This window comes from Pelobates fuscus, chromosome 4 (genome assembly GCF_036172605.1).
Source record: "Pelobates fuscus isolate aPelFus1 chromosome 4, aPelFus1.pri, whole genome shotgun sequence".
NCBI classification, from domain to species: Eukaryota; Metazoa; Chordata; class Amphibia; order Anura; family Pelobatidae; genus Pelobates; species Pelobates fuscus.
In genome coordinates, this window is record NC_086320.1 from 8,277,096 (window position 1) to 8,295,832 (window position 18,737).

Genomic DNA, 18,737 nt, shown 5'->3' on the forward strand with positions numbered 1-18,737 from the left:
CCTGATCTATAATTTTAGTTACCCAATCAAAAAAATCAATAAGATTAGTTTGGCATGATCTCCCTGAAGTAAACCCATGTTGTCTCTGGTCTTGAAATCCATGTGTTTTTAGATGTTCAACAATCCTATCCTTTAACATGGTTTCCATCACTTTCCCCACTACTGAAGTAAGGCTTACTGGCCTATAGTTGCCCGACTCCTCCCTATTACCTTTCTTGTGAATGGGCACAACATTCGCTAACTTCCAATCTTCTGGGACTACTCCTGTTTTCAATGATTGGTTAAATAAATCTGTTAATGGTTTTGCTAGTACACCACTAAGCTCTTTTAATAGCTTTGGGTGTATTCCATCAGGTCCCATTGACTTATTTGTCTTTACTTTTGACAGTTGAAATAGAACCTCTTCCTCTGTAAACTCACGTGTAATAAATGACTCATTTATCCTTTTTGTTAACAGAGGTCCCTTTCCTTCATTTTCATCTGTAAATACCGAACAAAAATATTCATTGAGGTAGTCAGCTAGACCTTTATCCTCATCTACATACCTTCCTTCTTTTGTTTTTAATCTAACTAATCCTTGTTTTACTTTTCTTTTCTCATTTATGTATCTAAAAAAAGTTTTGTCCCCCTTTTTTACTGACTGTGCTATTTTCTCTTCTGTGTGGGATTTGGAAGCTCTTATAACTTGCTTAGCCTCTTTCTGCCTAATCTTATAGGTCATTCTGTCTTCCTCACTCTGGTTTTTTTTATAATTACTAAATGCTAACTTTTTGTTTTTTACTATTTTGGCCACATCTGCGGAGTACCACAGTGGTTTCTTGAATTTTTTGCTTTTACTGACAAGCCTAATGCAATTTTCTGTTGCCTTCAGTAGTGCAACTTTTAAATAATCCCATTTATTTTGGACTCCATATAAATTGCTCCAGTCTGATAATGACTCCTTTACACATATTCTAATTTTAGAAAAGTCTGTTTTTCTAAAGTCTAAAACTTTTGTTTTTGTGTGGTGTGACTCAGTCACTGTTCTTATATTAAACCACACTGACTGATGATCACTGGATCCTAAACTTTCACCTACAGTAATATCTGATACCAAATCTCCATTTGTTAACACTAAATCTAGTATGGCCTCTTTACGAGTTGGCTCCTCAACGACTTGTTTTAGAGACAATCCCAGTAGGGAGTTTAGAATATGTGTGCTCCTGGCACAAGTAGCTATTTTTGTTTTCCAATTCACATCAGGAAGATTAAAGTCACCCATGATGATAACTTCCCCCTTCATTGTCATTTTAGCTATTTCTTCAACTAGTAGATTATCTAACTCTTCAATTTGTCCTGGGGGCCTATAAATCACACCTACACGAGTTACTGTGTGATTACCAAATTCTAACGTAACCCAAACGGACTCTATGTTCGCCTCACTAACCTTTATTAGGCTAGATTTTATGCTATCCTTTACATACAGGGCCACCCCTCCCCCTTTCTTGCCTTCCCTGTCTTTTCTATATAAAGAGTACCCTGGTATTGCTATGTCCCAGTCATTTTTCTCATTATACCATGTCTCGGTAACAGCGACTAAATCTACACTATCAGTTGCCATTATTGCCACAAGTTCATGTATCTTATTCCCTAAACTGCGAGCATTTGTAGACATGACTCTAAGCTTATCATTTTTTAACACACTTGCTACAGGCACCTTCTGTCCTTGTTTTGGGGGACAATTGGATTGATGTTTTATCACCCTTTTGCCCCCCCCTCCTAGTTTAAAAACATCCTAGCAAAACCTCTGAACTGCTCACTGAGAACATTTGTTCCCTTTTGAGAAAGATGCAAACCATCTTTTTTGTACAGTTTATTTCCATTCCAAACAGAGCTACCATGAGCAATAAAGCCAAATCCTTGCTCCCGACACCATTCACCAAGCCACAAGTTAAAGTCCCTAATACGCATCCGCCTGTCGTTCTGAGTGTTATGCACAGGCAGAACTTCAGAGAATGACAGTGTGGAAGCAACCTGCCGTATATCAACCATAGTTGTAATATAACATTGCACCAGCATAGTGCGTAGCTAAACAGGTTAATAAAAAATTAAATTGAGAATGCTCCAATGATGACGAGAGCACTTCTACATTAATTGGCTTATGTATTCTCATGCACCAAATATTGGAATGTACTCATTATAAATTAAAATAATAAAACAATATATATATTAAAATTTCAGTATTATGTTAACTGCATGCACTAGATTCCATCTCCCCACATTTTTTAAACTGAGCTAAGGGAATTATTAGTCGGTGCAGACATTTTTTCATAACAATAAGATTTTCTTTCTTCTATGGTTCTCCTTTAATAAGAACATGTACAGCCTTATGCCTATTTGGACCTTGGAAATCTCTTGGTAACATATCCAATATATAATACTCCAGGTATAAGGATAAATTACATGTAGTAAGAATTTTAAGTAGATTTTGTGCTAAATAGGTTTTTATTAAAGGACCACTCTAGGCACCCAGACCACTTCAGCTTAATGAAGTGGTCTGGGTGCCAGGTCCAGCTAGGGTTAACTAATTGTTTTATAAACATAGCAGTTTCAGAGAAACTGCTATGTTTATCAATTAGTTAAGCCTTCCCCTATTTCCTCTAGTGGCTGTCTCACTGACAGCCGCTAGAGGCGCTTGCGTGATTCTCACTGTGAAAATCACAGTGAGAGCACGCAAGCGTCCATAGGAAAGCATTATGAATGCTTTCCTATGTGACCGGCTGAATGCGCGCGCAGCTCTTGCCGCGCGTGCGCATTCAGCCGACGGGGAGGAACGGAGGCGGAGAGGAGGAGGAGAGCTCCCCGCCAAGCGCTGGAAAAAGGTAAGTTTTACCCCTTTTCCCCTTTCCAGAGCCGGGCGGGAGGGGGTCCCTGAGGGTGGGGGCACCCTCAGGGCACTCTAGTGCCAGGAAAACGAGTATGCTTTCCTGGCACTAGAGTGGTCCTTTAAGGTCATTCAATTGAACAGTTTTCCCACGCAGGGGATGAATCGCAAATAGGGCATACAATATGAATAACAAAGATGGTTACACAGTGTTTCTAACTTTTCCCTTTTTTTCCCCCTTGTGCATTTTATGCATTGTTATCACAGAATTTGCTAACGATATGACCGGTTGTATAACAAGCATTCAATAGATAGTTGAGTGTATTAGACCATAGAGAATAGTGAGGTATACTTAGCATATACATGATCTCTTAGCATAAACATGGGCGTCCCTGAAGTCTCGTAGTGCTCAGAGTGATGGTGGTGGTATTTATCCCACCCCTCTGTCCATGCAGGACATAGTGACACAATACCAAGGTCCTCGGCCTGAAGTGGCCCGTCTCAGTCAGGGGTTATCGAGCCGTAGTCAGGTGCCAAAGTTACCAGAATGGGTGCGGAGCCGGGTGAGGAAGGTTTGAGGATGTAAGAAGAGAGAGGGAAGTGACATAGAGGGGTGAGTAAAGAGACAAGAGGGAAGGGTACAGGAGTGGCGGAGGAGGAGCCGGGGGAAACGGAGCATTGCCCTCTGTCATCGCCTCAGCCCACTGTGCCCTGTGGCTTTCCCCGAAAACGCCCTGTCAGGGTGTTTACGTCTCTCCTCCAGCTGTTTATGAGTTGGTCAGATGTTGTACAAAGTCATTAAAAGAAACGTGGTGGAGACAGTGAAACCAGCACTGTGTGTATCTTTCCCTCTCTTTCGATTAATTACTTTCAGGTCTTCAAATTTCCTTGTGTCTTTCACCTCTTCCACCCGGCACTTGAGGGGAGGTGTGCACGATTGTCTCCAAAAGAGGGGGACGATCACTTTTGCAGCATTGAGGAGTCTCGGGATCAGTGACCGCTTGTATGTCGGCGTCGGCATTGTGATATGATGTAAGAAGAATGGGGCTAGCGACCATTATAGAAATTCATCCTCACATATCACCTTACCGATTGGCTCCCAGAGTGGTTTGATGAGAGCACAGTCCCACCATATATGTGTGAATGTTCCAGTTGCCTCTCCCCAGCGCCAGCAGGTATCAGGTATTGTGGGATCTCTGGTGTGGATGGCTGCAGGGGTGAAGTACCATCGCGTGAGGACTTTGTTTACAAGTTTTCTTGTAATCATGCTGATCCCGGCATCTTTTGTGTATAGGTTATGATTTTATCCCATTTCGCCTCTGTCAATGTCTCTTCTAGATCCTCCTCCAAGTGTCTGATGCAGGGGGGCAATTCGAAATGTGTTTCGGTCTCGGAGTAGGCAGGATTTCTGCGGAATCGACCAGGCGTGTTGTGTTATTTGTTCTCTCACCAGGACGTGTAGGAATGTGTGTGGCTGTTCTGGGAAGAGTTCGGTGATTGTATGGGTTTGAAAATAAAGATTGTAGTACGTCTACCATGTGAAGTATTGGTATGTGTTTTCTCAACCGTGTGAGAAGTCCTTGTTTTCCTGCTGGGAAGCCTGGGTTGCCTCTCAATGGGAGCATAGGGCTGGGGCCCATTGTTAAGTAGTGATTAGTGCCACATCTGTGCCAGATCCGCAGGGTCGCAGTGACAAATGGATTTGTGAGTGGTATGCATTTGCAGGCTTCTCGCGTGAGCCACGGTAGGGTTTGCAGGTCGCATCCAGTACTATCTGACTTCAGTTGTATCCACGGCTTGCCCTCGCTGCCATTGACCAGCTGATGATTCTAGTGAAGTGGTCTGCCATAAAATATTTCTCAAAGTCGGGCAGCGCAAGTCCACCTCGGAGCTTGGGCAGCGTCAGTTGGGAGTGTGCTATGTGTAGGGATTTCTACCTTCAAATTGATGAAGAATGATTTATGTGCTGGAACTGGCACCGTTTGGAAGATGAAGAGAATTTGGGTAATAATGTCATCTTGTCAATAATGTCACTCAGCCTAACCAGGAGATGTAGTATGAGTCCAGGTGTGTAGCTTCTCCGTAGCAGCCTTAAGTATGGGCAGGTAGTTGCGGGCATATAGGTCCACCAGGTCCGTGTATCGCACCAGCGGAATGGGAATTGGCATTGGAGTGTTCGTCTGAGCGTGGGCATGAGTACAGTGCCTTGACCCATGGTCTGATTCCAAGGCCTCGGAGTACTCTGAACATCAGGTCCCAGTCCACCCTTTCAAACACTTTTTCAGCATCCGTGGACAAGAGTGGGAATTGTATTGTCTCGGACTTCTTGGAATGGGATGAACCCAGTTTCATCTCGGTTCACTGTCGCTGGTAGCATTGGTGCGATACGGGCTGCCAGGACACTGGCCAGCAGCTTGAGGTCAACGTCCAGGACAGAGATCGGCGGGAGCTTTGGCATAGTGTTGGATCTTTGCCGTCTTTCGGGAGTGTGACTAAGTGCCCTTCGCCACTTGTGCCTGGAGAGGACTAATTGCCACCCTCTTGCCATGTGACTATGGTCCCTGGGAGACTTTGCTAGTTAAAAACACTATTTGGACTTATTGGTGTTTAAAAGACTGTTCTGGCCCTTTAAATGAAACTGGCTGCTTTGTCCCTCCTCAATCTCTCATCAGCCTGTGCTAAACTTTAACCCCATGGCGATTTTATTCTGTTTGTGGGATCTGAGCGCTGTTCGGATATGTTGAGCGCTCAGATCCAGGCTGTCTGGGGATGGGATAACTACTCTGGGGATTGCTATATTCACACTATACTCCCCAGGGTAAGCTCTTGTAAGAGCTGTTCTTGTTCCTGCTACACTCTCTGGGAGAAGAGAGGCCTGCCCACTGGAAGCTGGATCCTGGCCCTGGATCCAGGGTGGGTGAAAGACGGCGAGACCCCATCGCTGGAAGTGGGGTCTGTAGTGGGTCCTGCCCACTGGAAGCTGGGCGAGTCTAAACGGGGGTCGACAAATTGTCACAATGGCATGTTCACTGCGGACCCTCATGCCCAATGGGGATCAGACCAGGGCACCACCTCTAGGATGCCATGGGTGCCAGGAGCAGGTGAGTGGTGTTAGGTGCGGTGACCTTGGAGGGTGGGTGAAAGACGGCGAGACCCCATCACTGGAAGTGGGAACTGCAGTGCTGATGGCGTCGGTTGGAGTGCTTGCAGTCCTTGGCAAGCTCTAGGAGCATCGATTGGCGGAGGTACTCGGTTGGAGTGCCAGCGTTACGTCACAGGGAGGAGTGTTATGTTCGCGGACGTGAATTGGGCCATTGGTCTAGCTCCATCCAAAATGGAGTTCAAGGCTGCTTGCAATTTCAGGAGGAAGTCTTGCAGGATTGTCTTATAGTACAGGAGGAGAAGACCATCTGGTCCCGGTGATTTGCCAGTTTTTGCCTTTTTATAGTTAGCGCCAATTCTTCAGATGGGGGGGTCTCCAGGGCATCCAGATTTTGGTCTTCGAGCCTGGTCATATCTGCCGAATCGAGGTATCTCAAAAATTAATTTTGTCTGCAGGGATCTTCGGATTCTTGTGCGTCCTGGCGGATGTGGTACAGCCCCTGGTAGTATTGGAGGAATAAGGAGGAAATTTGGTTGGGAAGATGATATATTTGTTGCCTGGAGTCCTTAATTATAGGGATGTATAGTTGGGTCCTGCATTGTTTTAGTAGGTTTGTGAGTAGTCTTTCGCACTTATTCCCACGTTCGTAGATCATATGTTTAAAATGTTGGTATTAGCGCTGGATTAAATGGTTCAGGAGCGACGAGAGTTGGTCACGTTTGAGCAATAGGTCGTGGTATACCTTGACATCCAATGTGCGCTTGTGCTGGGATTCCAGGGCCTCTATTTCTCTGTTGAGGTCTAAGGTTGCCTGCGTCAATTCCTTCTTGCGTGTTGAGCATATTATGTTGAAGTGTCCGAGGATCACCACCTTGTGGGCCTCCCAGCGCGTTAGGGGTGTAGTATCTTCCGTCTCCTTGGTGGTGAAGTAGTCCTGGAGAGTCTTCTTTCCCGTTTCAACCAGTAGTGTGTCAGAGAGGACTGATTTATTTAGGCACCATGAAGTTTGGCGGGCCCTGAATAGGGGCAAGCTAAGTCATAGGTGGAGAGGGCAATGGTCCGACCATGTCATTGGTAGGATTTCCGACTCTACGAGGAGAGTTAGGTTCTAGTGTGACACGAGGAAGTAATTTTGCAGCGTGTAGGGGGCATGTGCTGTAGAGTAGAAGGTATAGTCCCGAATAGATGGGTTTAATGCTCTCCAGCAGTCGGTGAGTTGGTGATGGTGGAGTAGGCGGAGAGTCTTGACATACCTGTTATTCGGGTTCGTCCCCGGTTGGGAAGTTCCGGGTGCAGTGCCAGGTTGAGGTCTCCTCCTTTCACCTGGATGCCCATTGCAAACCTTATCAGGATGTTGAGCGTGGTGCGGAAGAAGTGGTATTGTTTCGATTTTGGGGCATATATATATATATATTTGAGAATGTGTATGTCTGATCTTGGAGAGTGCCCTCCGTGAAAATATATCTACCTTGTTTGCAGTGAAGGGTGGCTAGTTCAGTGTAGGGGACCCGCCTCGAGAACAGAATCCCCACTCCTTGGGCGCGCCTTAGGGGATTGTTGCTGAAGTATCCCCATTGATAGTTGTGGTCTTTTAGTGCCGGTGCTCTGCCTTCTTGGAAATGTGTCTCTTGGATGAATGCTATTGAAGTTTTATATAATTTGAGTTCGTGCAGAAGTCGGGAGCGTTTCTCCCTGATATTGAAGCCATGTACATTATATGAGAGGAGGAACAGATACTTTCGGGCGTATCGGTTGTCCCCCGGGGCTAGCATCCCCAGGGTGGACAGCAAGGGCAGAGTTGTTGTTAACGGGAGGGGGTGGGTGGGTGAGGGGGAAGAAGGAAGAGATGGTAGAGTGAGGTCCGGAGTTGGACGGGAGCAGGGAAGCAGGGAAGAGGACTGGCTTTGGCTCGATCAGTCCTCATCACGTCTGAGAGGTTAGTGCAGGTAAATAGACAAGGTTCCAGTTAGAAGAGTGTCGCAGGTTCAATTTAACTGATGGCCTGGGTCATCTCCTGGAGCGAAGCATTGTCCCTGTATTTTAAGTTTGGATTCCAATATTGTTGAATGGGTAAGGTAGTGGCTGAGTGACAGGCATCAGAGGGTTGTTGTCAATGGAGTATATTCGCAGCATGGTCTTGTCACCAGTGAGGTACCTCAGGGATCTGTACTTGGACCCATTCTATTTAATATGTTATTAGTGATATTGCAGAAGGTCTTGATGGTAAGGTGTGTCTTTTTGTTGATGATACTAAAATTTGCAACAGGGTTGATGTTCCAGGAGGAATAAGACAAATGGCAATTTTTTTTAGAAAAATTAGAAAAATGGTCAGAAAAATGGCTGTGGCAACTGACATTTAATGTGGATAAGTGCAAGATAATGCACCTTGGACGTAAAAACCCAAGGGCAGATTATAGGATATCTGATACCCTACTAACCTCAACATCGGAGGAAAGGGATTTAGGGGTGATTATTTCAGATGACTTAAAGGTAGGAAGACAATGTAATAGAGAAGCTGGAAATGCTAGCAGAATGCTTGGTTGTATAGGGAGAGGTATTAGCAGTAGAAAGAGGGAAGTGCTCATGCCATTGTACAGAACACTGGTGAGACCTCATTTGGATTATTGTACGCAGTACTGGAGACTGTATATGCAGAAGGACATTGATACTCTGGAGAGAGTTCAGAGAAGGGCTTCTCCCCCACCCCCCTTTGCTCATTAAGTATGGTGCCTTCTTCCTATATCCTCTCTCTCGGATTTCTCCCCCCTATCTGTGCCCACCACAATGAGTGCAGACATCAGTTGCTATGGCTATAAGCAAGTAAGTGGTAAATCAGTCAGGTGATTGACTGTAGTACGTAGGGAGCACAGGTGTCATCAGTATCGGGTGGGTGTAATTGCCTGAGCATCTGGTGTATCGGGCAAAGGGTGTCTGAGTCCCCTTTTCTGTGTCCTGCATCCTCCCAGTGTAGCCCAATTCCTCCAGCCAAAACAAACAAAATCTGTGAAAAAATAAATAACCCGGGACTTCCCATATCTCCAACATAAAGAGGACGAGCCAGGAAAGATTTTAAAAATACATTGGGAAACTAAATAAGAGCTTAATAAATATTTTCTAACAGGTTCCCATAGGCTTACATTTCTGGAAACTCCATTCATTCCTTGTAAAGATCTTTTTCCCATTTCAACATATCTGGTTTTTTTTTTTTACTTGTGTCGTACTAGAGATTAAAATTGTACATCATATTGATTCTGTGCCTCCCGCTAAGTATATCTTGGAGGAGGCACAAGTATTACTACCTTCGCCGGAAACACTCCTTATATGGATGGAAGGATGGACTTTACACAGCTGCTAATGTTTTACCAATAATTGTATGTAGTATGTATGGTATATAAGAAAGTTGTCAGTCCGTTTTTGTTATGCACCTGAGGAAGACCTATTTGGACTAGGTCGAAACGCGTTGTGCTTTATATATACTTTTTATGTTTTAAATTAAAGTATTTACCTTTTACTCACCTGGTGATCCTGGTTCCTGATTTCTTCTATACAAAGAAGGCGGTTGGCGTTTTTCCCAAGGGACCTATACTGCATTACCTGCACCAGATTGATCACACTGCTTTAAAAGTTTAGAGCCAACTCAGAAAGGCTCTAAATATTGTGAGTTTTCCAAGTTTTTATACTTTTATTGTGTCTAAGATGTACTGCCCTATGTTGGTTTTTTATATTTACAGAACCTAGGGGTCTACACTTAAGACTAAGGATATCATTTACTGTGTGCGCAACCACCGCCCTTTCTCCTTTTATCTAAGTATAACTTGCTGTAAGAGGAATGTGTCAGGGTACCTGTGGTCTCTACCTCCGAAAGAGCTGTTCCTCCATCCAGACGGCCTGATGGCTCCCTTCCCCACGGTCTATCCGGTCATGCAAGGCCGGCCGCGAGGGAGTGACTGCCTTTTACAGCATCTAGGCAGGAAGTTGTCATCAGGACACTCCTCCGGAATGACCTGTCACTCAATTGCTGCAGGACCAATCAGGACGCCTCGGAGGCGTGGTTACTGCTCTGAACAGGGTATTTAACAGAGCTTCGTTCATTAGCTCATTGCCCTGTCGTGGTTCTAGCTTGTTCTAGTCACTCAGTGCTTGTGTATTCTATTATCCCTTTTGGTTTTGACCCGGCTTGTTTACCTTACTCTGCTTATCTCTGTTACCCTTGATTCGGCTTGTCTCTCGCTTACCTGTCTTCTGTTACCCTCGACCTCGGCTTGTCTTTGACCATTCTATACTGTACTACTTACGTTAGTCCGGCCATTCTAAGGTCCGGTATACGTATCTGGCTACTGTTTGTACTCTGCGTGTTGGATCCCTGTCCCGATCCTGACATTACGACAGGGCCAATGGATCCTGCAAGAACAAACAGTCAGCTGGCTGCTCCTGATCCTAGGTTTGAAGCCATGGATCACAGAATGGATCAGATGGCGCTTGCGCTACAGGCTCTATTAGCTTGTGCCAATAACCCACCAGAGGAGATACGTAATACCCCTGTTTCTCCTGTCTGTTCAGGTCTAGAGGTAACCACAGTGGGTGCTTCTTCTCGCATTACCCCCCCAGTACGCTATGGTGGGGCTCCTGAGAAGTGTCGTGGTTTTTTAAACCAAATTAGTATCCACTTTGAATTACAACCTCGCTCTTATCCTACAGATAGGGCAAAAGTAGGATTTATTATCACCCTACTCATTGAGAAGGCTCTGAGATGGGCCAACCCACTATGGGAGAACGATAACCCATTAGTTTATAACTATAACGCATTTGTAGCTGCTTTTAGAAGAACATTTGACCCTCCAGGTAGAAAGGTTAATGCAGCCAGATTACTGTTGCGCCTGAGACAGGAGAACCGAACACTGGTGGATTATGCACTAGAGTTCAGGTCTCTGGCGGCAGAAATCAAGTGGAATGAGCAGGCGTATATGGATGTATTTTTGAATGGCCTATCTGATGTAATCCTTGATGAGGTTGCTACCAGAGAACTCCCTGTGAATTTAGAGGATTTAATTTCGTTCATCTCTCGTATAGATGAACGTCTAAGAGAGAGACAGAACACTCGAGAGAGGAACCAGAGACCTTCTTTTAGGTTAGCTCCTGCTTTTCCAAGTCCTGACTCCACGATATCTTTGCTTACTGAACCTATGCAGATAGGGTATACCCGCCTCTCTGAGGAGGAAAGACAGCACAGGAGAAGAGAGGGTTTGTGTATGTATTGTGGAGCCAAGGGTCATTTACTCTCGAACTGTTCTAACCGCCCGGGAAACGCTCGCACCTAAGTCCCTCTAGAGGACAGGCCTTGGGTGTTTCTATTTTGTCCTCTACTCCTAATTATAAGGATCACAGGCTTCTGCTACCAGTTTCCTTAACTTGGGGGAAGGAAGTAGTAAGGGCTATGGCATTGATAGATTCCGGTGCTGCTGAGAATTTTATCGACCAAGCCTTTGCTAGTAAGAACAATTTTCCATCCCAGCTAAGGGAGACACCTTTGGCCGTTGAGGCCATAGATGGTAGACCACTACTAGACCCTGTTATCTTTCGTGAGACCGTACCCATTGATTTAAATGTTGGTATCCTACACGTGGAGAATTTATCTCTTCTGCTCATTTCGTCTCCTTCCGTTCCCATAGTTCTGGGGTACCCATGGTTGAAAAAACATAACCCTATTATCGATTGGGAGTTAGGAGAGATACTCTCGTGGGGCCAGGGCTGCCAGGATCGGTGTTTGTGCAAGGTTTCTCCATTAGCTAATATTAACATACCGGAGAATCCTACTCAGTCCACAGAAAGACAAATACCAGACCTTTACCTAGACTTAAGGGCAGTGTTTGACAAGAAGAATGCCGATTCTTTGCCTCCACACAGGTCATTTGACTGTAAGATTAAGCTGCTACCCGGCACTATGCCTCCGAGGGGCCATGTATATCCTTTGTCTGTTCAGGAAAACTCGGTTCTAGAGGAGTATATTCAGGAGAATTTAGAAAAGGGATTCATCAGGAGGTCTTCTTCTCCGGCTGGGGCTGGGTTCTTTTTCATTAAGAAGAAGGATGGCACGCTGAGACCTTGTATCGATTACCGAGGCTTGAATAAAATAACTGTCAGAAATGCCTATCCTATCCCACTGATTACCGAGTTATTTGATCGTCTTAAGGGCTCCAAAATCTTCACCAAGTTAGATCTCAGAGGGGCTTACAATTTGGTGAGAATCCAGCAAGGTCACGAGTGGATGACGGCATTCAATACCCGGTATGGCCATTACGAATACACTGTTATGCCATTTGGACTATGCAATGCTCCTGCAGTTACATAGTTACATAGTTACATAGTTAGATAGCTGAAAAGAGACTTGCGTCCATCAAGTTCAGCCTTCCTCACACCTGTTTTTTGCTGTTGATCCAAAAGAGAAAAAAAAAAAAAAAAACAAACCCCAGTTTGAAGCACAATTTTGCAACAAGCTAGGACAAAAAATTCCTTATTGACCCCAGAATGGCAGTCAGATTTATCCTTGAATCAAGCAGTTATTACCCTACATTGAAAGATTATATCCTTGAATATTCTGTCTTTGCAAGTATGCATCTAGTAGCTGTTTGAACATCTGTATGGACTCTGATAAAACCACTTCTTCAGGCAGAGAATTCCACATCCTGATTGTTCTTACAGTAAAAAAACCTTTCCTTTGCCTTAGACGAAATCTTCTTTCTTCCAGTCTAAACACATGGCCTCGTGTCCTATGTAAAGTCCGGTTTGTGAATAGATTTCCACACAATGGTTTGTATTGGCCCCGAATATATTTGTATAATGTTATCATATCCCCTCTCAGACGTTTTTCTAAACTAAATAGGTTTAAATTTGTTAACCTTTCTTCATAGCTGATATGTTCCATTCCTTTTATTAATTTTGTAGCCCGCCTCTGCACTTTTTCTAGTGCCATGATATCCTTCTTTAGAACAGGTGCCCAAAATTGCACAGCATATTCAATATGTGGTCTTACCAGTGATTTATAGAGAGGCAAAATGATATTCTCGTCCCGAGAATGAATGCCCTTTTTCATGCATGACAATACCTTACTGGCCTTGGCCACTGCTGATTGACATTGCACATTGTTGCATAGTTTGTTGTCTATAACAATTCCCAAGTCCTTTTCGTGTGTTGTTATCCCTAATTCGCTTCCATTAAGGGTATACGTTGCTTGTGTATTCTTTACGCCGAAGTGCATAACTTTGCATTTTTCAACATTAAATTTCATCTGCCATTTGAGTGCCCAGTCCTCCAGTCTATCTAAATCCTTCTGCAGCAAAGTAATATCTTGCTCACATTGTATTATTTTACAAAGTTTTGTGTCATCTGCAAACACTGAAACATGACTTTCAATGCTGTCTTCAAGATCATTTATAAAAATGTTAAATAGAAGGGGTCCCAGAACAGACCCCTGAGGGACACCACTTGCCACCTCTGTCCAGCTTGAAAATTTACCATTAACGACAACTCTTTGTATTCTGTTTTTAAGCCAATGTTCTACCCAAGAACAAGCATTTTCATCGAGACCGATTTCCTTGAGTTTGAACACTAATCTTTTGTGTGGAACTGTATCAAATGCCTTGGCAAAATCCAAATAGATCACATCCACTGCAACACCCTGATCTATACTTCTACTTACTTCTTCGTAGAACGCAATCAAGTTAGTTTGACATGACCTGTGCTTCATAAAACCGTGCTGATTTTTGCTGATAACCATATTCTTCTCAAGGAATTCTTGAATATTATCCCTTAATAACCTTTCAAATATTTTACCAGCCACAGAAGTTAAGCTCACAGGTCTATAATTTCCAGGCAAGGATTTTGAACCCTTTTTGAATATAGGAACCACATCTGCCTTCCTCCAATCCTCCGGAACACTTCCTGAAAGAAAAGAATCTTGAAAGATTCAGTATTTCAAGATTTGATTAATGAGGTACTTAGGGAGTTTCAGCATGATTGTGTTATTGTTTACCTGGACGACATACTAATACACTCTAAGGAGATTGAGACTCACCATAGACAGGTCAGAAAGGTATTACACAAGCTGCTGCAACATGGTCTATATTGCAAATTGGAAAAGTGCAGTTTTGATCAGTCTCAGGTAGACTTTCTTGGATACGTGATTTCTGGGGAGGGTTTTAAAATGGATCCTGTAAAACTCCAATCTATTTTAGACTGGCCCTTGCCCAAAGGACTCAAGGCTATCCAAAGGTTTATTGGTTTTTCCAACTACTATAGGCGCTTCATTAAAGGATACTCCTCTATCATTGCGCCTATTACCAATATGACCAAACAAGGGGCTGATACTAAGTTCTGGTCTAAGGAAGCTCTTGGCGCTTTCAAGACTCTCAAGGAACTTTTTGCCTCGGCTCCCATTCTAGTCCATCCTGATACGACTCTGCCTTTCTTGCTCGAGGTCGATGCCTCTGAGACAGCAGTTGGGGCTGTTCTGTCTCAAAGGTTAGGGGTGGATAAACCGTTACACCCTTGTGGTTTTTTCTCTAAGAAATTTTCTGGGCCTGAGAGCAGATATGACATCGGGGAAAGGGAACTGTTAGCAGTCATTAAAGCCTTAAAGGAGTGGAGACATTTGTTGGAGGGGACCCTACACCCTATTACGATTTTGACGGACCACAAAAACTTGTTCTATATTGGGGAGGCTAAGCGCTTATACTCTAGACAAGCTCGTTGGTCCTTATTCCTGACTCACTTCAATTATGTACTGACTTACAGACCTGGTTCTAAAAACTCTAAAGCCGATGCATTATCTCGCCAATATGAACCTTCTACTGTACCTGAACCAGTTCTTTCTTCTATAGTTCCGAAATGCAATATCATTGCTAATACGAATCTCAGGATTCAGTCTCCATTACTGGCCGAGATCATTAAGTTGCAACATCTAGCACCTAAACAGACTCCTGCGGGCCGTCATTTCATTCCTCCTGCTCTTCAACTGGAACTTTTACAGTGTTTACATAATAGCAAGATGGCGGGACATCCTGGTATTCGCAAAACTTACGCGTTGATCTCTAAGGACTTCTGGTGGCCTGCTTTACGGAGGGATATTGAGGAGTTCATCGCTGCATGTGAAGTTTGTACTAAAACCAAACAACCCCATACGCTTCCATGTGGATTCCTGCACCCCTTGGAGGTTCCAGAAAAACCATGGTCCTGTTTGGCCATGGACTTTATTGTCGATCTACCTATCTCTAAAAGACAGACTGTTATCCTCACCGCGGTTGACAGGTTTACTAAGATGGCACACTTCATTCCCCTGCCTAAACTCCCGTCTTCTCCCGAATTGGCAGAGATATTCGCTAAGGAGATTTTTCGCCTACATGGGATACCCTCTCAAATTGTATCGGACAGAGGCTCCCAATTTGTTTCCCGCTTTTGGAGGTCCTTCTGCTCTCAACTTGGTATTAAATTAAACTTTTCTTCTGCCTATCATCCTCAGTCTAACGGAGCTGCTGAACGTACCAACCAGAAAATCGAACAATATTTACGATGCTTTGTTTCTGAACACCAGGATGATTGGGTCGGTTTGATTCCTTGGGCGGAGTTTGCACACAACAATCTCGTTTGCGATTCTACTCATTCAAGCCCCTTCTTCATGAATTATGGTTTTCATCCGTCTATTCTTCCTTCTGATTCCCAGGGGGTGCCGTCGGTTGATGTTCATGTTGCCAATTTGAGGAAGTTGTGGGATCAAACTCGACAAATCCTTGTGCACAACTCTATGTTGGTCAAGAAACACGCTGATAAACGTAGAAGGGCGGCTCCGGTCTTTGTTCCAGGTGATAGGGTATGGCTGAGCACGAGGAACATCCGTTTAAAAGTGCCCTCCATGAAGTTCGCTCCTCGTTATATTGGACCCTACAGGGTGCTGACCCGTATCAATCCAGTTGCGTATCATTTAGCTCTTCCTAATACCTTACGCATCCCGAACTCGTTTCACGTTTCATTGCTGAAACCACTCATATGTAACAGATTTTCCTCCACAATAGCCCCTCCTCGCCCCGTTCAGGTGGAGGGTCAGGAGGAGTATGAGGTTAACTCTATTATTGATTCTCGAATCTCCCGGGGGAGAGTACAATATCTGGTTGATTGGAAGGGATATGGTCCTGAGGAGAGGAGTTGGGTACCTCAGGAGGATGTTCATGCTCCCCGTCTCCGCAGGGCGTATCACTCTCGCTTCCCATCTCGTCCTGGTTCATTCCGCCCGGTGGGCGTATCTGAGAGGGGGGGTACTGTCAGGGTACCTGTGGTCTCTACCTCCGAAAGAGGTAGAGACTTAGCTGTTCCTCCATCCAGACGGCCTGATGGCTCCCTTCCCCACGGTCTATCCGGTCATGCAAGGCCGGCCGCGAGGGAGTGACTGCCTTTTACAGCATCTAGGCAGGAAGTTGTCATCAGGACACTCCTCCGGAATGACCTGTCACTCAATTGCTGCAGGACCAATCAGGACGCCTCGGAGGCGTGGTTACTGCTCTGAACAGGGTATTTAACAGAGCTTCGTTCATTAGCTCATTGCCCTGTCGTGGTTCTAGCTTGTTCTAGTCACTCAGTGCTTGTGTATTCTATTATCCCTTTTGGTTTTTACCCGGCTTGTTTACCTTACTCTGCTTATCTCTGTTACCCTTGATTCGGCTTGTCTCTCGCTTACCTGTCTTCTGTTACCCTCGACCTCGGCTTGTCTTTGACCATTCTATACTGTACTACTTACGTTAGTCCGGCCATTCTAAGGTCCGGTATACGTATCTGGCTACTGTTTGTACTCTGCGTGTTGGATCCCTGTCCCGATCCTGACAGAATGTGAATTAACATCATATTTTTGAAGATTGTGTGACATGTGAATATATTTTAATCTAAGACAAACACATTTCTTAAGAGGGTAAATGGTATACACTCTACAAGTCAGAGAATGTAATAAGATAATTATCTCTTTATGAATGAGAACATATAATAAGCACGAACTAAAAACCAAATCCATGGAAATAATAGGTATAGCCACGATAGGAGCCAACAACAAGTGAAGACAATGCCCAATAAAAATGTTCCTCTTGGTAAACCAGAAAGAAAAAAAAGCTTGTACATAAGAATATGTGAAATGGATCTACAAAATAACAGTTGTATTACAAAAAGACACAAGTATTTCCAAACAGATAAAACAACAAGTGTGTGAAGCAAGCCTTTGTTTAAGTAGTGAACAAAAACAGCAGTTCAAAACACCTGTGCAGGTCATTCTCCTCTCTCGCAACACAAGTTAACAACTGGTCAAGAATATATTTTGGTAAAAGCTTAAAATATACATAGTGGAGTTCCAGTAATGCTTACCTTATACAGCTTGCATTTAACATGACATGTGCACAGTCGTCCTTGTCGGCATATGCACAAACCCCCCCACCACATACTTAGTTATAATAATGACACTGACACCTGGGTTTTGGCAAAATTATATCACAGCTTTTATTTATTAATTAACATAGAATTATAAAGGTCATTGTCACACAACAGGCCCACGTTGGCCTGCACAGTTTACCACATTATTTTACAATTTAACCCCTTGACAATGACCCACCCCAACGTAACATCATAACATAATACACCAACATTGTAACACATTAGCTTAACCTGAAACATGACCATTGCCACCGAAGGGCATCAACCATTGCCACCAAGGGCACCATCCATTGCCACCAAAGGGCACCACCAGTGTAGGGGCATACAGTGTAGGGGCACCACCAGTGTAGGGGCATACCGAGACACCCCTACACACCCTGGTTCGGAGCTACCTACGAGCTCGAACCTACCAAACCAGTCCAAAGGCTATTAGCTATTAGCCCTGAACTCCAAACTGTCCCCCCTCTCACTCTTTTCTCCCCCCAACTTTACTCTCCATCCCCCGCCGCCGTGACCAAACGGGAAACACCTGAAAGCAAAGGGAGGGTGGGTGGGACAACGAACAGGTAAGTGTAACTTTGGATTAAAAGTGCCGTTAGACCTAAGATGGCCGCTACTTATACCCCCTTAGTAACTCCTCCCCACTCCATGTCCTTAGACCAGCCCCCAACTACTGATAACTAGCTGCCTGCCTCCTGGCAATGTCAAGGCCCATTCCCCTTAGCTGCGCTGCTCCATGGGCTTCATGACATGTGCACAGTCGTCCTTGTCGGCATATGCACAAAACCCCCCACCACATACTTAGTTATAATAATGACACTGACACCTGGGTTTTGGCAAAATTATATCACAGCTTTTATTTATTAATTAACATAGAATTATAAAGGTAATTGTCACACAACAGGCCCACGTTGGCCTGCACAGTTTACCACATTATTTTACAATTTAACCCCTTGACAATGACCCACCCCAACGTAACATCATAACATAATACACCAACATTGTAACACATTAGCTTAACCTGAAACATGACCATTGCCACCGAAGGGCATCAACCATTGCCACCAAGGGCACCATCCATTGCCACCAAAGGGCACCACCAGTGTAGGGGCATACCGAGACACCCCTACACACCCTGGTTCGGAGCTACCTACGAGCTCGAACCTACCAAACCAGTCCAAAGGCCTACCTATTAGCCCTGAACTCCAAACTGTCCCCCCTCTCACTCTTTTCTCCCCCCAACTTTACTCTCCATCCCCCGCCGCCGTGACCAAACGGGAAACACCTGAAAGCAAAGGGAGGGTGGGTGGG